This window comes from Solanum pennellii, chromosome 5 (assembly GCF_001406875.1).
Source record: "Solanum pennellii chromosome 5, SPENNV200".
Taxonomy (NCBI): domain Eukaryota; kingdom Viridiplantae; phylum Streptophyta; class Magnoliopsida; order Solanales; family Solanaceae; genus Solanum; species Solanum pennellii.
The window spans coordinates 51,005,376-51,027,001 of NC_028641.1; the positions used below are offsets into that span (position 1 = coordinate 51,005,376).

Sequence of the window (21,626 nt, forward strand, 5' to 3'; positions counted from 1 at the left end):
GCATTTCATTTCGTCCTTATCGGATGGCACCGGTCGAATTGAAAGACTTGAAGTCTCAACTCAAGAATTTACTAGACAAAGAATTCATTCAACCTAGTATTTCCCCGTAGTGTGTTCCGGTTCTATTTGTATTAAAGAAGGATGGGTCTCTTAGGATGTATATCGACTACGGGCAACTCAATAAAGTGACCATTAAGTATAAGTATCCTCACCCTTGGATTGACAACTGTTTGATCAACTCCAAGGGGCAAGCTACTTTTCCAAAACTGTCTTGAGATCGGGATATCATCAACTTACTGTAACAGATAAAGATATTACCATAACGGTCTTTCGAACAAGATATGGTCACTATAATTTTAAGTTGATATCTTTTGGGTTTACTAATATCCCAACGGCATTTATGGGCCTAATTAATAGAGTGTTTAGAAACTACCTATATTCCTTTGTGATTGTGTTCATAGGTGATGTCTTGGTGTATTCGAATAATGAGGGTGATCATATGGGGCATTTGAGAGTGGTTTGACAACTACTAAAGGAACACCACTTATTTTCCAAGTATAGAAAGTGTGAGTTTTGGTTAAGGTCGGTGTCATTTCTTAGGCATTTCATCTCTTGTGAGGGTGTAGAGGTTGATCCAAAGAAAACCTAGGAGATTAGAAATTGGCCTAGACCTTTGGTTCCAACAGATATAAGAAGTTTCTTGGGTCTAGCCGGGTGCTATAGGTTATTTATGGATGGTTTTGCATTCATTGCATCTCCTTTGACTACTTTGACCCAAAAGAATGTGAAATTCGAGTGGTTGCAGGCATGTGAGAGTAGCTTCAAGATCATGAAATATAGGCTTACCACCTCTTCAACATTGACCTTACCTGAGGGTACCAAGGTTTTTGTTATATATTGTAATGCATCATGAGTCATATTAGGTTGTGTCCTTATGCAACACGGGAAGGTTATAACGTATACCTCTAGGCAATTCAAGGTTCAGGAGAAGAATTATGCAACTCATGATCTTGAGTTAGCGCTCGTGGTGTTTTCCTTGTAAATATGGAGCATTACCTATATGGTGTTCAATTTGATGCATATACCGACCACAAGAGTCTAAAATATGTGTTTACTTGAAAGGAGTTAAATCTCAGACAACGAAGGTGGTTAGAATTGTGAAAGCTTACATCATGAGTGTTCTCTACCACCCCGACAAATCCAATGTGGCTCCGGATGCTCTAAGTCGTATGACCATGGGTTTTGCGTCTCATGTGGAAGAAGCAAAGAAAGAATTTATAAAAGAGGTTCATAGGTTGGCTCGTTTGGTTGTTAGATTAGAAGATTGTCCTATAGTGGTTTATGGTCCATCATAACTTTGAATTGTCTTTGCTGGTTAAGGTGAAGTCTAAGCAACACGTTGATCCATCATTGATGGAGTTAACAGAATAGGTTCTTGAAAACCTTAATGAGTCATTATCCTTGCGGGGGGGGATGGTGTTTTGAGGTACCAAGAGAGGTTGTATGTGCCCAATGTAGATGTTTTGAGAAACCGGATCCTAGAGGAAGCTCATGGTTCCCGTTATTAGATTCATTAGGGTTCTACTAAGATGTATCATGACCTTAGAGAAGTATTTTGGTGGGATGACTTAAAAAGAGACATACCGGAATTTGTTGCAATGTTTTTAAATTGCTAACAAGAGAAAGTCGAGCACAAAAAGACGGGTGGCTTACTTAAAGAAATGCAAGTTCTTGCTTGGAAGTGTGAAGACATTTATATTAACTTGGTAGTGGGTTTGACTCGGAAACAAAGGCAAAATGACTCTATATGAGTGGTTTCTAATAGGTTGACAAAATCCGCTCAATTTATCCCCATTAAGTCTACTTATTCGGCAGAAGAGTATGCAAGAATCTATATAAATGATATTGTGAATCTTCATGGGATCCCTTTATCCATTCTTTCAAATAGTGTTTCTCAATTTACGCATCAATTTTGGAGGTCGTTCCAAAAAGGGTTAGGTACCCAAGTGAAGTTAATCACCTCTTTTCATCCCCAAATAGATAGTTAAGCAGAGCGTACTATTCAAACCCTTAAGGATATGCTTAGAGCTTGTGTAATTGATTTCAAGGGAAGTTGGGATGAACACTTCCCTTTTGTAACGACCTGCATATATACCCTAGGAGTTAGGGTATTCTTAGGTCGTGGCATGCCGTACTTGACCTCTCGGAGGTCTTGTACAATCCCTTTCACTTCATTCATTGCATCAAATCATATAGTCTTTCAAACTTTTCACAGCAATCAAATAGTCTTTCAAAATATCTTTTATATACAAACCATAGGAAATACTAAGTCTCATATCATCAAATCATAGACACAAGAGTACTTGGTACATGGACCATACATCAAAATATAGTACTTCTAAGTCTATTACAAATACGTTGAAATAAGAAATTAAAATACATTTATGCCCTCGACTCAAATGAGGACATACTTAAAACTTTGCTTTAACAATAACTATAATCCAAGTTTTCCTTCAAGACACTGTCTCACCTTCTACCTGCAACTCTAGATATAACAAAATATATGGAATTAGTACAAACACTTGTACTAAGTATGGCTTAATGCATAAAATCATGAAAATGGAAAATTAATGGAAATATGCTCTTTTTGATTAAGATGTCATATTATAAGCATAAGGAAAACATTTAACACCTTAGAAACATATAAGATATCACATAAGCATTTTATCAAACCTTAAGAAATATTACAGTGAACTAAACATAGTGAACCCATTTGTCATACAACCCTCTCACTAAAGGCTATCCTAAGACTCACTTAAGTAATACAAATATAGACCGGCCATACACCCTCTCTAATCACATTTTAATGATCCTTAAGACCACCTATAATGAGATAAATACACTAACAATACACTAAAACACATATCATGAGATCCTCCTACCAAAGGTGATTCTAAGGTTCACTTGAATGAGTTGTGAAGTAACCACCCATAGAATCCCTTCACACACACCTAAGATATCCTTTAGATTACCCACGATAAGATCATTCTCATTTCATAACATAACATATATATATTATGACATTCTCTTCCCAAAGGTTATTAGAAGACTTACGTAAGTAAATCAAGAAAAGAACGCCCATACACCCTCTCAAATATTACCTAAATAATACATAAGATACCTAAGTTTAGTTCATGTCTAATGTATCAACCAAGTTTCCTGCTAGAGTCATTCTTAAGACTTACCTAGGAAAGACATGAAATGACCATTCCTATGCCCCCTTCGCAACTCTAGGTAAGTATTATTCATTCACATGCTTTCCAAGTTAAGTCATTATCTTCATTATTTCATTGAAGTGACATTTATCACATAAGGACATTCAAGTAATGGTCTTGGAGAAGACCTAGGGACTCACTCACTGCCATCTTCAAAGCCTATAGTGCAATGTCTAGATACCATCGCATACCACCACCTAACTTCATAGAACTTCTCCAACACTAGTGGGTATCCCATATGATGAGAGTAGGAAATAAATGACATAGACCATGGTAGCTAGTCATGGAACGGAGTTGTAACCTACTCAGATGGAGGTATTCTACTTGCCAATGGTAGAACTTCCACACATCCCATGTAGGCATATGGTTAAGGAATGTGAAGGGATTTTTTGTACTCTAGCCTCATCCATAACTAGAACTACTTCCCAAACCATACTCACTTTGTCCTAGCCTTTGTTCTCATATAGTATTTCAATAAAGGAGTACATGAAGAGGTTCCATCTCTTGTTCATAACCCAATCACATTCACCTTACAAAGAAGTCCCCTAGGTTTGCCTCACAATAGTAAAGAGGATATCTTAATGATTTTCCTAAGAATGATTTCATGAAATTCCATTCAATCCATCCTTAAGTCTACCATTAACCCAACAAGGATACCATTACAACTTTCGACTTCAAGGATATCATTACCTTACAACTAGGCTAAAGGTTCCACATAAAGGACCTTCTTAGAAACATTCACGGTCATAGGTCATTAATACATAAAAGACTAAGAGGCTTTAGCATCCTAAGTTAAGAAGTTAATTCACATTATACATGTATCAAGTAAGGGATACAAGTCTACCAAAACAAGACACAACACACTTCACATACAACATATCATTCTAAAAGAATATAAGCTTAAATAACATCATCTTTAGGTAACCCTATCCACTACTATAATATCATCAATATAATAATCATAAGACTCACATATCCAATTCGGAAGAATCATGCATATAAGGACATAGTCATAGCCTAACATGATCACCTAACAACATCAATAAAGTACACATAGCTATGATCATACTTAATATAAATCAAGTAACGTCGACAATGCCATGATCCTTATAATACATAATGTAACGCCAAAGAGGCCACATAATTTACAAGTAAAGAACATAACACCACCTTCATAAGTGGACCATACCAATCACAACATAATTCAAAGCCTAATTTACATAATATAAAGAGAACTAGGGTAGCAGACGAACAATCCATTCTCACCACTTCTATCCATAGCTAAATGATCCAATACAACACAAAAAAGACCCTTATCCATGGTCATGATAATCAAATATTCAATACAAAAGTCATAATACTCCATCAATCTCAATAAACTCAATATTGATTTATCACTCTAAGACAGCCTACACATTAATATAATACAATTCTTTCATCATTCAATATCTGAAGGAAAGCTACACTAGAATTCATGAGTATTGAGACATGATCATAACACCCACAATATAGTCAATTTGAATAGTTCAGGTTTTGCATTGGTTCATAGAGATTTTGAGATAAAATCATATAATTAACAAATATTCAATCAATATTTAATGATTCAAAACCTTTAATGCAATAACACATTAATGGATTACATAATTGTACAAGGATGAAAACCATACCTTAACGTATGTTAATCCACGAAAATTGAGAGAAATTGGTGGAGAAATCAAGCTTCAAGCTTCAATCTCCCTTCAAGCTTCAATGGAGTTCTAGAGGGCTCTTTAGAGGTTTTTGGTTTTGATTTTAAAATAATTGATTCTTCTAAGTTTTTAGGACTATAACGCAACTTAAAATACCTAGAATACCCTTATGAAACCGCCAAAAATTTTATTTGGACATGGTATGAATTTACCTATTCATACTTGCATTTAACATTAAGTTGTGCAAGTTGCAGACCCAACCTACGACTGGTCACCTACAAACCGTAACCCATCCAACAGACCGTCCTGTTGGTCCGTGGTTTGGGTCGGAGACTTGTCCTTCAAAGTAAATCCTCCCACTCCTAAGTCTTGACCAATACCCTAGACCTACATGACGTCGACCAGCATACTGGGCGTTGATTGTTTCCTTAGGTGGGACTGCCTTAGGCAGTTTTGTCCACCAAGATAGTCCTTCCTCAAGTACCCCTGGTTTTTCCTTGGGGATGTTTTACCGGACGTTTCTAATACAAGTATGTCCGTATATGAGTTAAGGGATTCTCATATCAATTTCATCCAAAATGAACACATAAAACTTGTCGAAACATGCAAAGACACACAAGGTCATTTCTAGGCAAACCTTTCGAACGTCATGGATGTTCTTGGACATTTGACCTCCAACATTCATGAAACTTAACATACTTCCTATGAAAACTATTTTTACTCATATAAGAACATCTGAATCTAATGATACATACATAAGCACAGAAAAACACATAAGGCATATATAGGTGACTTAGTCGTCGAACGTCTTTGTCACCCCTTGATGTTTGACTTCTAATTCACGTAAATCTTTAGACACTTCCTCATTAACACATTATAATCAATTTTAGGACATTATACAATCATGGAAAACATGTTACGCTGTAGTTCAACCTAAGTCATTTTAGAGGTATTACACCTTTCGTTGAGTTCTCTTATAACAATATTTACCAGTCAGCTATATCTATGAATACTTTTGAATCTTTGTATGGTACGAGATGTAGACCTACGATTCGGTGGTTTCAAGGTAACGAGTCTTCACTATTTGGTCCCTAATTGTTTTATAAAACTTTGGAAAAAGTTCATATAATAAGAAACATATTGAAAACACACAATAGCGCCCAAAAATCATATAATGCCAATAGGAGAAGAAACATAGAGTTTGAAGAAGGTGAGTAAGGTGTATTTGAAAATTTCAACTATGAAAGTGGTGATCATATTTTATAAGAAAAGGAAGTTAAGTTCCCGTTATATGGGTCCCTATAAAATATTACAAAGGGCTTGCAAGGTTGCAACGAGTTGAGATAACCTAGTGAAGTAGCTTCGGTTCATCCGATATTCCATTTCTCCATGCATAAGAAGTGAAGTGGTGACCCCGAGTCCATTCTTCCTTTTGAAGGTCTAGATGTAGATGAGAATCTCTCTAATGAAGAGGTTCCAGTGGAAATCCTTAATCAACAAGTGAAGAAGTTGAGGAACAAAGAGGTGGTTTCCGTAAAGGTGTTATGGAAGAACCATCAAGTTAATAGAGAAACATGGGGGGCTGAGGCCGGCATGATGTCCCGTTATCCTCATCTCTTTGCTAATTAAGGTTAGTTGATCCTATTAATAACTAAATAATGAGAAAACTTGATTTTTGACATATTTGGCGAAGATGTGTATAAAAATGGTAAAAGTTTTGATAAAATGAGATTTCATGAAAAGATGCTCTTTTACTGTATTTTCACTTATTTGTGAATTTGGTGTCGTTGCCTTAATGAAAGGATATTGAGCATTTTGATGGGTTTTGAAATAAGTTTTGGTATAAGTTACTCATTGTTGTGATGTTGAGCTCTTATATGTAGCAAGTGGTGTTTTGAGGTGCTATGTATAAATGTCATGTTCTTACATTTATTTGAGTAGTAAATCATGTTTTAATATGTTGTTGAGTGGTTGGGCTGCTATTATTGAGTCTATCTTTTCCCTACAAAAGATTTTAGAGTCATTCGGGGACGAATGTTCCTATGGTAGGGATAATGTAACACTCTGAAAGTCCAAGACCTAATCTAGAGCCTCATAAGCGTGTCTAAGGTTTGTAACACTATTTTAAGGTAAAAAATATTTTATAAGTCATGTAGGAAGTTTTAGAGTCAAGATGTCATAAAACGCCCATGACGTTCGTAGATTAGTGAAAGAGGTTCTAGTGTTCCTTAGACTATTTCACGGGGTTTTAGGAGTCAAAATTTGATAAACTTTGGTGTAACGGTTTCAAACTAGTATTAGAGTAGTTTTAGGGTCGAAAAAATTGGGTACGACTCCCCAAGGACCACCCTAAGTGTCCTTGAGGAGGACCCTTACATTTTAGCTAAAAGTTGTCAAAAAGCAATGGCCACCTACGCTTACCATTGAAAAGGCGTAGGTTAGACAACGGGGTGTTGATACCTCCATTGTTTAACACTTAGTAGCTAAAAACTGGGTCTCTGAACTTAACTACAGACATTTAGGATGGTGGGGGTGAAAAGGCCGTTGACTGACCTACGACCCGTAGGTCAGGGTCTCCTAAGTAATGTCTGAATTTCACTGTTAAGTTTTAAGTGAGTCTATTAATTAGTTAACTAGTTAGGAGTTTAATTAGCAGTTAAGGGGTGTTTAGTTAAGTTAGTTAACTAAATATATAACCTACCCTAAGACTAAACTCAACTTAACACACCACAATTTCCCAAACTCAAATCACTCTACCTTTTCTCTACTTTCTCTCTCCCAAAGAAGACTCCATAGAAGTCAAAGGTCTAAAGGTTCTAGTGAAGTAAGAGCATCAGTTTTCTCCATCAATATTAAAGTATTAAAAAGGTATTGGAACCTTTCACCAAAGGGTTCTTCTAAAATTGAATTCGAAATGATGAATTCTAGATGGGTTTCTTTCTAATCCAAAACTGATATTTCAAATTTTATTGTTCTGGGTTTATAATAATTATTATGATTATATAATGATGTATTACTGTGCAATTATTAGTTTTTGATGATTTGATCCTAGTTTGTGGAATAGATCATGAATTGACTCAAGTTCTCTTATACTAGGTTATGAACTCATGTTGAATTGATTAGTATTGATGTATGTAACACCTCGTAGTCAAAAAATACCAAAAAACAACTTTACAGGAAAAAATATTTGCAGGTGCAACCAATGGTGGCATCGACGGACCGTAGCCTGAACCACGGTTCGTCCTGCACAACCGTTGAAGGGATAAGAAAAATCCCAAAAAATTTAGCCCACGAAATTTGTTAAGTCTTGTAAGACGGACGGACTTACAGTCCGTAGGTCAGACGATGGTCCGTAGTCCGTTACCGTCGATTGAGACCCCCATTCACCCACTCTCTAACAAGAGCTAAGGATGACCACCACGGTCCGTTGGTGGAAATTTGCAGACACTTAAGGGAAAGTGCAGCTGGGTAAACTTCAAATGGACATAACTCTTAGCACAAAATGAAATAGGTGTCTGATGACCTACCCACATATATATGATTGAATTATCTTTCCATAGTCACCGACCTTGCTAAAATCAGACATCCGAGTAAAAATTTATGCCCATTTTAGAAAAGGCCTGTCGAACAGGCCCAGCCAGTGGACCCAATGGCGGGGCGTCGATCAGACCAAGGACCATCAGTCCTGGCCGTCGTTTGGTCCGACAGCAACTTATCCAGGGGTCTTTTGGTCTTTTCCCACTTTATTTAAATCTTAAGATACATTTTTTTGACCATAAATCATCAGATTTTAGTCAGTCAAAGCCTATAAACATAATTAAAACATTCTATGTCAAATAATTAAATCAAAACTTAGAAAATTAGAAGTAAGAGAGAAGAAAAAGCCCAAGAACCCTAGTTCAAGAACGCCACAAGCTCCAGCACTTCCAGCCTCGAAACTTAAGTATTTTTCTTTAGATTTCATCACCAAGTATGTGGGATTTCACTAGTGGGTTCCTTTCACCCACTGGGTCCCTGGTTTTCAATCAGATTCTTGATTCCTATATCATGATTAGATCTAGGGTTTTGTAGAACTTCAAGCGTGATCTTATTAGTTATATGTTCTAAATAATATTATTATGTTATTATTCAGTTTATTGCATGAATTTCATAACCCTAGGTATATATTTCTTTAGTTCTTGAATTAGACATGGTAGGTCAGACATTTCAGATATACATTCCTCAGTTATAAATGCATAATTACCAGATTAATTGTTGCATTCTCAGTTTGCATGTTAAGTTTGAGCTATCCAGTATTTATAGAAACTCAAACATAATCAGTTAATTTACAGAATTCATTGGGAGTAGCATAATACCAAGTTTTACTACGGTTCAGTGTACCCAATTCGTCCCAGAACTACTAGCCAAGTAGGTAGTAAGTCCCCTCTCTGGGCAATAAGTTTAGTGAGCATGCCTTTATACCTTTGGAAAGGTATATTGGGTCCTCTCTATGGGGCGTATACATCGAACTCCACATTTAGCTCTTGTGGTTTTATTATCGGTTATTATTAGCTCGGGGGAGATAAGTCAAACTCTCTACATTGATCGTTTATCAGTATATTCAGTATTCAGTTTTAGCATGTTATAAATTAGTCATTGCATCCAGTTAGCTCAAAATTAAGTGTATCATGTCACATTATTATTCTTGATTTTATGCTTGTTCAGTTATGTTTTATTTTAACTTTACTATGTCCTAATGCTTAGTACCTTTCAAGTACTAACGCATACGTGCGCTACATCTTCTCGTAATGTAGGTTCAGGTTCTCAGCATTCTGATCACGCATAGATCGATTTCCGATCTCTAGTTCAGTAGATTTAGTGGTGAGTCCTCATTCTCCGAGGACAACAATTATGAGTTTCATTTCATTCTTTAGTCATTTAGTTTCAGTTTTTGCTAGATTTAGCTGGGGATTGTCCCAATATTTCTAGTCAAGTTTAGAGTCTTATTCATAGTTTGATTAAGCTTAGTATTGAGATAATATTTCCTTTGAATTAAACTCATTGTTTTAAAATATCTCAGTTATATAATATCGATATTTCCCATGTTTGAAGATTTAATTATGATTTAGCTTCCGCATCAGTTTATTATCTTTAGTATGCTCATGATCATGCCAGCAGGGTTAGCTTGGGATCACTTGTGGTCCTAGGTTCCGTGTCCGCGTCTCGGTGGTAGTTCGGGGCATGAAAAAACTTGGTATCAGAGTACTAGGTTAAAGTTTCTTATGATTTCTGAAAAGCTGCACTAAGTCGATTCCTTTTCATGGGTGTGAAATGCACCACATCTAATGATTGGGAGGCTATGAAGTGTTTTAGGAAAAAAATCATTTTCTTGGTAGTCTTATCGTGCGTGAGATATGATCTTATTCCATTTCAACTTGACTCTCTACTTTTCACATCATGCCTCCTCGTAGAGCTAACTCTAGGAATGCGAACGCCATAAATGCAAACCCAGCTCCTCCAGCCCTAGATCAGGAAGTCTTCAATGCTGAGCTTAGACATGTGATACAGATGTTGGCTTAGAGTATGACTAACCAAAACAATCAGGGTCATGCTCATGTGAATGAAAATGGTGGATCACTAGCAGCAAGGGTCCATGATTTTGTTAGGATGAATCATCGTGAGTTCTTAGGATCGCAAGCTAATGAGGATCCTCAGAATTTCTTGGATGAGATCAAGAAGATCTTTGAGGTAATGCAAGTCACTAGGAAAGATCAGGTTGAGTTAGCATCATACCAGTTGAAGGATGTTGCTCATGTCTAGTACACTCAATTGAAGGAGAATAGGGTTGCAGATACAACTCCTGTCACTTGGGATTGCTTTAGTGCGACTTTTCTCGACAGTTTTTTCCCAATAGAGTTGAGAGAGACCAAGGCTTGAACTTAAGGCAGGGTAACGTGATAGTCCAAGAGTAAGGACTCAAGTTTAACCAACTCTCCAGGTATGCTCCTCACATTGTTGCCGACACCAGGGTTCAAATGAGTAAGTTTTTGTATAGAGTGTAAGACTTGATGAAAACTAAGTGCAGAAATGCGATGTTACTTGGAAATATGAACATCTCTAGGCATATGACTTATGATCAGCAGGTTGAGGGTGATAAGCTAAGGGATAGGCTAAGAAAAATAAGAAGGCTAGGACTGGGAACTATGACTATTCTCAGCAGAACTTGCGTGGTGGAAATTGCTCACAGGGTCAGCAGAAGTTTTACGCTCTAGCCCATTCATCAGCTAGTGTTCCATCCTCCAAGAACAGGTATGACCTGAAGGGTTAAGCACCAGGCTCTAAATATCAGGGAAGTGTTTCAAGCACAAAGAATTACCCCACTTTTCCTAAGTGTGGTAAGAACCATCCGGGCGAGTGTCTTGCAGGAAAAGAGGGATGTTTTGGGTGCAGTAAGTCTGGTCACACGTTGAGGGATTGCCTTCTAGACAAGGTCAAGGAGGTGGTGATGGTATAGCTCAGTCAACAACATCAGCAGCACCTGCAAGTCGCCCAACTCAGCAAGGTAACTCATCTGGTACGGGTGGCGGTCAGCGCTAAAACAGGTTGTATGCTCTTTACGCTCGCCAGGTTTTAGGAAGGTTCTCTTGATGTCGTCAGTAGTATGTTACGTGGCTTTGACCTTGATGTTTATGCATTGTTAAATCCAGGGTCTACTCTTTCTTATATAACTCCTTACATAGAAGTCCAATTTAATGGCAGTCCAAAAAACTCTCTCAGGATTTTTCTCAGTCTCTACTCGAGTCGGTGACCTAATTATAGCTAGACGGGTACAGAGCAGTTGCCATGTCACAGTCTCTGAAGAAGTCACCTCAGCAGATCTAATAGAGTTAGAAATGGTAGATTTTGATGTCATTCTAGACATGGATTGGTTACACACATGTTATGACTCAGTCGATTGTAGAACTAGGACTGTTCATTTTTAGTTTCCTGACAAGCTAATCTTAGAATAGAAGGGTAGTAGCTTAGGGCCTATGAGTCGATTTATTTCTTATTTTAAGGCCAGAAAGATGATATCTAAGGGTTATCTCTATCATCTAGTTCGGGTTAAGGATTCTAGCCTTCAAAACCCCAACTCTTGAGTAAGTTCCAGTACTTTGTGAGTTTCCAGAAGTGTTTCTAGAAGATCTTCCTGGAGTCCCTCCCGAAAGGGAAATCTACTTTGGAATTGATATCCTTCCAAATACCCAGCCTATTTATATTCCTCTTTACAGAATGGCTCCAGCAAATCTTAAGGAATTGAAAGAGCAGTTGAAAGACCTTCTAGATAAGGGCTTCATCAGACCTAGCATTTCACCATGGGGTGTACCATTGTTGTTCATAAGGAAAAAAAATGGTTCTCTCAGAATATGCATTGACTATAGACAGTTGAACAAGGTCACAATCAAGAATAAGTATCCCATCCACAGGATTGATGACTTGTTTTACCAACTTCAGGGTGCTAGCAATTTCTCAGAGATAGACCTCAGATCGAGTTATCAACACCTCAGAGTTAGAGATAGTGACATTCAAAAAACAGCCTTCAAAACTCGGTATGGTCATTATGAATTTGTAGTTATATCGTTTGGACTAATTAATGCTCCTGCACATTCATGTATTTGATGAAAAGAGTTTTCAAATAGTATTTGGACTTGTTCGTTATCGTCTTTATTGATGATATCCTCATTTACTCTAGGAGTGAGGAACAACATGCAAGTCATTTGAGAGTTGTTCTACAGACTCTAAAAGATCACCAGCTATTTCTTAAGTTTAGTAAATGTGTGTTCTGATTGCAATCCATTGCTTTTCTTGGTCATGTTCCAAACGTCAGATGATTGTAACAAAAGCTTCGCACAGTTGAAAACTAGATTGACTACAGTTCCTGTCTTGAATCTAAAAGAGGGTTCAGATGGTTATGTGATCTATTGTGGTGCATCTAGAGTTGGCCTACGTTGTATGTTGATACAACGAGGTAAGGTGATAGCTTATGCCTCTAGGTAGCTTAAGGCGCATGAGAAAAACTATCCAACTCATGACCTTGAGCTTGCAGCAGTAGTGTTTGCACTTAAGATATGGAGACACGACTTGTATGGTTTCCATGTAGATGTGTTCATTGATCATAAGAGCCTTCAGTATGTGTTCACCCAAAAAGAGTTGAATCTTCCCCAGAGGAGATGGTTTGAGTTCCTGAAGGATTATAATATGAGTATGAATTATCATCCTGGTAAGGCGAATGTAGTATGCGATGTTCTTGCTAGATTATCTATGGGTAGTGTAGCCCATGTTGAGGAAGAAAGGAAGGAGCTAGTGAAGGATGTTCACAGGCTTGCTCGCTTGGGAGTTCGCCTATGAGAATATCATACAGTGGTGTAACAGTTTAGAATGGGGAAGAATCGTCTTTGATAGTGGAGGTTACGGAAAAGCAAGACAGTGACCCAATCTTTCTTGAACTTAAGGGTGAAGTCCATAATAAGAGAGTGGAGGTTTTCTTTCAAGGGGGAGATGGTGTACTTCGCTACCTAGGTAGATTGTTTGTTCCTGGTGTGGGCGAGTTCAGATAGCATATTCTTGCAGAAGCCCATAACTCTAGGTATTCTATTCATCCAGGTGCCACTATGATGTACCGCGATCAGCGAGATGTCTATTAGTGGAATGGCATGAAGATGGATATAGCAGATTTTGTGAGTAAGTGCCCCAATTGACAGCAAGTCAAGGTAGAACATCAGAAACCATGAGGTATGACTCAAGAGATTGATATTCCTACTTGGAAGTGGGATTTGATCAATATGGACTTCATCACACAATTACCACGTACTCGCAGACAACATTACTCCATTTGGGTGATATTTGATAGGATAACTAAGTCTTCTTGCTTCTTGGAGGTCAAGACTACATATTCGGAAAAAGACTATGCAAGGCTTTACAGTAATGACATTGTGAGGTTACATGGGGTTCCTTTGTATATCATCTCAGATAGAGGTCCTCAGTTTACCTCTCATTTCTAGAAGTCATTTCAGAAAGGTCTTCATACTCAAGTTAACCTTTGTACAACATTTCATCCACAGACGAATGGGAAGGCAGAGCGTACCATTCAGACCTTAGAGGATATGTTGAGTGCTTGTGTGATCTATTTCAAAGGTATTTGGGATGATCACCTTCCTCTTATTGAGTTTGCCTACAATAATAGCTATCATTCCAGCATTTAGATGGCTCTTACGAGACTTTATATGGGCATAGATGTAGATCTCCTGCTGGTTGGTTTGAAGTAGGTGAAGCAGCTTTGATAGGGCCAAATTCAGTACCTTATGCTATAGAGAAAGTGCAACTCATTAGAGATAGACTTAAGACAGCCCAAAGTCGTTAGAAATCTTATGCAGATGTAGAGAGAAGGGAACTAAACTTCCAAGTTGATGATTGGGTTTTTCTGAAGGTCTCACCTATGAAAGGGGTGATGAGATTTTGGAAGAAAGGGAAGCTCAGTCCTATATATGTAGGCCTTTACAAGATCTTGAAAAGGATTGGCAAGGTGGCATTTGAATTAGAGGTGCCAGTAGAATTAGTAGCAGTGCATCCGGTCTTCCACATCTCATTCTTGAAGAAGTGTTTGGGTGATTCAGCCTCGGTAGTACCATTAGAATGTGTGGCGGTGAAAGATAGTCTTTCTTATGAGGATGTACCAGTCGAGATTCTTGACCGTCAGGTCAAAAGGTTGAGAACAAAGAAGTCCCTTCAGTCAAGGTTTTGTGGAGGAGTCAGTACGTAGAGGGAGCTACTTTGGAAGAAGAAGCATCCATGAATTCCAAGTATCCTCACCTCTTTTCTTCCGATTCCACCCTAGCTTAAGGTAATAGTTCCTCTTCAGTTTTCCAGTTATTCATGCATAAATTCAGTTTTAGAATCATGTTCACTCAGTTTTTACTTGCATTTTCAGCATAATTATAGGTACTCGAAACTCAGTTCTAAGTGTTTAGTAGTAGGGTTTGCAGCTCTCTCCCTTTATTTTAGCTAGTTTAGTCTTCATTCAAGGACGAATGTTCCCAAGGGGGAAATAATATAATACACTATAGCCAAAATAGACCAACAACAAACTTTATAGAAAAAAAGTGCAGGTGCAACCAACGGTGGCATCGACGGACCGTAGCCTGACCTACGGTCAGTCCTTCACAACGGTCGATAGGATCAAAAACTCTCAAAAATTTCAGCCCAGAAAATTGGTTAATTCTTGGATGATGAAAAAACATACGATCTATAGGTCAGACGACGGTCCATATTCCGTGACCATCGATCGAGACCCCCATACACCCACTCTCTGACAAGAGCTACGGATGAACAGCACGATCCGTAGGTGGAAAATTTGAAGACAGTTAAGGGGAAATGCAGTTGAGTCAATTCAAAATGGTCATAACAGTTAGAACAAAATTTATTAGGTGTCCCATGACCTACCCACATATAGATAATTGAATTAGCTTTCCATACCCATCGACCTTGCTAAAATCAGACCTCTGAGTAAAACGTTATGACCATTTTAGTAAAGTCCTACCGAACAGGACCAGTCGACAGACCCAATGATAGGGCGTCGGTCAGACGATGGACTGTCAGTACTGGTCATTGTTTGGTTCGACAGCAACTTATCCAGGGTTCTTTTGGTCTTCTCTAACTTCATTTAAACATTAAGATACGTCATTTTTTACCCTAAATCATAAGATTTTAGTCAATTAAAGCCTAGAAACATGATTAAAATATAACTAAATCAAATCATTAAATCAAAACTTAAAAAATAAGAAGCAAGATAGGAGAGAAAGATCAAGTACACTAGTTCAAGAACGCCACAAGCTCCAGCAGTTCCAGCCCTGAAACTTAAGTTTTTTTTTGTGGATTTCGTCACTAGGTATGTGGTATTTCGCTAGTGGGTTTCTTTCACCCACTGGGTCCATAGTTTTCAGTCAATTTCTTGATTTCCATATCATGATTAGATCTAGGGTTTCTAGAACTTCAAGAGAACTTCATGAACTTATTAGTTATATGTTCCAAATCAAATTATCATGTTATTATTCAGTTTATTGCATGAATTTTAGAACCCTAGATATCTATTTCTTTAGTTCTTGAATTACACATGCTAGGTCAGATATTTCAGATATAAATACCTTAATTATAAATGCATAATTACCAGATTAATTGTTGCATTCTAAGCTTGCATGTTAAGTTTTGAGCTATCCAGTATTTACAGAAACTCAGACAAATTCCATTAATTTTATAGAACTCATGGAGAGTAGCATGTAATACCGAGTTTGACTAGGGCTCAACGTACCCAATTAGTCCCATAACTACTATACAAGTAGGTTGTAAGACCACTTTGTGAGCAATTAGTTTAGTGATCATGTCAGCATGCCTTTATACCTTTGGCAGGATATATTGGGTCCTCTCGATGGGGCGTATACATCGGACTCCATATTTAGCTCATGTAGTTTTATTATTGATTATTAGTAGATCTCATAGATCAGTCAGACTCTCTGCATTGAACATTTATCAGTATATTCAGTATTTAGTTTGTGTGTAATAAATTGGTCATTGCGTCCAGTTAGCTCAGAATTCAATTTATAGTGTCAAATTATTATACTTGCTTTTATGCTCGTTTAGTTATGTTTTATTTTAACTTTACTCTATCCTACATGCTTAGTACGTTTCAAGTAGTGACGCATATGTGCGCTACATCTTCTCGTGAAGTAGGTTCAGGTTCTCAGCTTCCAGATCACGCATAGATACAATTTTGATCTCCAGTTCAGCAGATTCAATGGTGAGTCCTCATTCCCCGAGAATAGTATTTATGAGTTTCATTTCAGTCTTTAGTAATTTAATTTCAGCTTTTTCTATATTTAGCTGGGGCTTGTCCCAGTATTTCTAGTCAAATTTAGAGGCTTATTTCAGACATAGTTAGATTCAGCTTAGTATTGAGTTAATATTTCCTTTGTATTAAACTCATTGTTTTCCAATATCTCAGTTATAGAATATGAGTATTCCCCATCTTTTAAGATTTAGTTATGATTTAGCTTCTGCATCAATTCATTAACTTTAGTATGCTCATGAACCAGTTAGTAGGTTAGTTTGGGATAAATTGTGGTCCTAGGTTCTGTGTCCGAGTCTCGGGGGTAGCTCGGGGCGTGACAGTAATTGACTTAGTTTTTGTGTTAATTAGTATTAAATTATTTTACTACACCTAATAACGGATGCTGATGGAGGAAATTTGATTTGTTGAGGGTAATATCAATGATGATTGCTTTTGAGTATAATTGGTAAGACTTTGTGATCTTGAACCTTTACTTCAATTGTGATGGCTTGTACTTGGTGATAAAGTTCAATTGAAGCATGCATTGTGATTATATTGAGTAGGTGTTGGTATGATGATGCAAATGAAATTTCTTGATTATGTGAAGGTCTGACATTATGTTTAAGATGTAATGGTATAAGGTTTGTTATGAATTGCTTATGTGCCTTATTATGACATGATGATGATAATGTGTTGATCTAACATATGAGGGTTTTATTGAAAAGAAATTCTCATGCAATTCCTAATGAGATAATGACTATGAATATTCAAGGGGTTAGTCTTCTATGCCATAAACTAAGTTATCATTATTAAAAGATTACTAAAAGACATTTCAAAAAGGGGCTCTAGCTTAGTAGCGATTGAACTAGTAGTGAGAAGTGTACCTTCCCAATGTTGGAAGGTAGGTTCACCATTGTACTCATGAGATTGGATACTATAATGCAATTGCATAAATAGGGTCCCAAGTATATCTCCTAGTTATTGAACAATGTTGCCCCCATAGGAATACTAGCTAGTGGATCCACCTAGAATGTTATGTTCATGTTTTTGTATTACCTTGGCAAGTAATGAACCTTATTTTGGTGTAGGATTTCATGAAACCAGATTCCACATTTAGCTCATGTGGTAGATGATTCTTAAGGCAAGTGTTCCCAAAAGAAAAACAAAGTAATAATGTGAACTCTAACTAGTCTTACTTAAGGGGTTTGACTTAGTCTAGGCAGGGGTATGAGACTTTACCGATACATTGCAGTAGTTAGCTTTAAGGGGAAATCCTAAAAGGATGTTATTATGTTTTATAAAGTAAATGTTATGCATATGTTGGCTTTACGTGTTAATGAACCTATATTATGTTCGTTTCCTTTATGAACATGATATTGCTCTATATTGCTAAATATGATGATGAATACTCTTGATGCTATGTTATCTAAGTCGTGACATTGATAATGGTCCTTCGTTGAGTTTACTTGGTTTATTAAGGTTATGGTCTTTACTTTGTCATTTCACTTGTAGACTTGAAGGTGAGATATGAGTAAGGGTCTTGTATATGTTGAAATTTTATGAACTGTTGTACATTCCTTGTTGGTATAACATGATGTAGGAGTTCTATTGATTATGTACTCAAAGTATGCAATTAAACATGTTGACTTGGTTATACTTGATGATGTTGGTTTTGTGTTGTATATGGTCTTGTCTTAAGGAATTTGTTATTATTGGATTATTTGGGTTCTTGGTTGTGCATAAAGCTCTTCAAAGTAACTTGTCATGGTTTTGAACAAATGTCCCCTTTAGCATGATTTCAAATCTTTTATGTGCATGTTTCCATACTTAGTAAAAGTGGTGTACTAACCCATATTTCTATTTCATTTGGAGACTATTATTGTGTAAACCTATATGTGGCTTTTGTTGTAATAATGTATGGATTATGCCAAAATGTTGTATTCATTCTAGATTGTTTAAATGTGAGACATTCCCTATTAGAATGTTTGTATGCATTATGTATATGAAACAAAAGTAGAAGCCTATGTAAACTCCCTATGTATATATGATGTGTAAGCGAGAGGTATATGTAAACCTCTTATGATAGAAGTGTATGAATTTTTTTTAATTTTACACAATTTAACCTATGATATGTAATTACAAATGCTAAGAGGTTAGTCTTATTCATCTCTAACGATAGCGATGCCGGTTACATCTAGGGATTGATCCTTGGATGTGACAAGGTAACAAGTAGAGTGCATAGTGACGGTGTTGAAGAGGATTAAGGGGACCATTGGATGGACTATTGTAGTTATTATTAAGATTCCACCCGGTATTTGTTCTAACAAAATCAACTCATGCCATATCACAAACCTAGTTTTGAGCACCAAAAAGGTTGAATCTGCCTATGCAAGAAGTAGTTAAAAAGGATATCATCAAGTGATTGGATGTTGGGGTAATTTATTTTATAGCGGAGAGCAGTTGGGTGTGTCCTATTCTTTGCGTGCCTAAAAAGGGTTAGATGAGTGTAGTACCTAATAAAAGGAACGAGCTTGTTACGATGCGTCTTGTTATCGGATGAAGAGTTTGCATGGACTACCGGAAGTTGAATGCATGGATAGAGAAGGACAATTTTCACATGCCCTTCATGGACCAGATCTTGGACAGACATGCAGGAAAGGGTTGATACTATTGCTCCGAAAGACCAAGAAATGATCACCTTTATGTGCCCTTATGGAACTTTTGCATTCAAACGGATGCTATTTGGGTTGGGTAATGCACAAGCAACCTTCCATCATTGTATGATGTCGATATTTTCTGATATAGGGGAGGACACTATTGAGTGTTCATGGATGATTTTTTTATGGTTAGCGAGTCCTTTGATGGGTGTTTGAATAATATGGACGAGGTGCCCAAGAGATGTGAAGAATGAAATTTTGTTCTAAATTAGGAGAAGTGCCACTTTATGGTGAAGGAAGGATAGTGTTGGGCCATCGAATACCATAAAAGAGGATAGTGGTTGACCGGGCCCAAGTTGAGGTGATATAGAAGCTTCCATCATCCATCTCCGTCAAGTGTGTGAGATGTTTTCTTGGGAATGGTTGTTTTTACCGAAGGTTTAACAAGAATTTATCAAAAATCACACATCCATTATTCAAACTGCTCGAGAAGGACTGTAAGTTCTATTTCGATGAATCATGTATGAAGCATTTGGTGAGTTTAAAGGGAAGTTTATGTATGCCGCCTTATTATTTCTCAAAATTGGGGTGAGCCATTTGAGGTAATGTGTGATGCAAGAGGGATAGCACTTGGTATGGTATTGGGACAGAGAAGAGATAAATCCTTCACCCTATCAATTATGCGAGTAAAGCCCTGAATGAATCCAAAAAGAACTACACTTTAACTAAACAGGAACTTCTCACACTAGTGTTTGCATTCGAGAAGTTCTGTTCCTATTTTTTTGGCCTGAGGGTCATAGTGCATACCGACCATTTTGCTTTAAGGTATTTAATGGCAAAGAACGATGTGAATCAAAGTTGATCAGATGGATATCATTTCTCCAAGATTTTGATTTTGAGGTGAAGGATAGAAAGGGGACAAAGAATCAAGTGGCCGACCACTTGTCTATATTGGAGGATGAAGTTATGGGGAAATGGGGGAAAAGGCTAAATAATTCCTTCCCATAGTACCATGTATTAGCTGCTTCTTAGGACATTATCACATGGTTCACAAACTTTTCGAACTATCTGGCAAGTGATGGTCCAGTAGGATTTGACTTTCCAACAAAGGAAGAAGTTCATGCATGATTTTAAGAAGTTCTTTTGGGATGAGTCTTACTAATATCGGAATCGTGCCAACGGTATTATTTGTCGTTATCTACCTGAGGTTGAAATGTTAAGTATTTTGGAGTCATGTCATTCATCGCCTGTTGGTGGGGACATAGTGTAATTCGAACTTGCAAAAGATTTTGTAGTGTGGGCACTATTGTCCCACCATTTACCAAGATGCTCATGATTTCACCAAATCATGTGATTATTGCCTACGAGATTGAGGGATTTCAAATAGACAAGAGTTTCCCATGAATCCCATTCTTGTGATTGAGCTATTTGATATATGGGGCATTGACTTCATGGGCCCATTTGTGAAATATCATGGGATGAAATAATTCTAGTGGAAGTTGACTATGTGTCGAAATGGGTTAAAGCAATTGTGATCCCCAAAAATGAGGGGAAGAGTGTCACCACATTTTTGAAGAAAATATCTTCTCCAGATTCGGGACACATAGGGCAATTATTAGCGACAGCGGCTCCCACTTTTGTAATAAAAATTTTCAAACGGCTGCTGGAGAAATATGGTTTTTGCCACAATGTGGCAACATCCCCAGCCAGTAGAGGCTCCCCCGGAAGGTGAACCCCGACGTAAGTACTGCCTCCTTGTCTGATAAGGATCGCATACTGATCGGCACACCAACCGGGGATGCTTCCAGCACAGAAAGAGGATCAGAATCCGACTTTGAGTCCACTATGACCACAAGATCAGGGGCGGCCCAGTCTTCAAGTCTATGTCAGCCACCGCATCCAGCTCTACCTGTCATGGAGCATCCATATCAGGGGAATATGAGCAACATGCCTCGTTTAATCAGGCCACTAGCTTGGATGTTGCACCTGAAACCTGAACAATTGACCCTGCTCTAGTTTCACATGAACCAAACAAGTGGTGCATTAAGGGTAAATTTCAAGTGTATAGAGATGAAGAAATGATAAATTAAAAGGGGGTGATAAGCCGGCTAGTTACTGAGGTACGTCAAGTTCTCATAGGGAATCTACATACATCTTAAGAGGTGCA

At 37.5% G+C, this 21,626-nt stretch overlaps 1 pseudogene; it reads right to left on the reverse strand.

The window, feature by feature from the left end:
• Window positions 1-21,626, reverse strand: part of LOC107019569 — a 38,296-nt pseudogene that overhangs the window by 16,117 nt on the left and 553 nt on the right.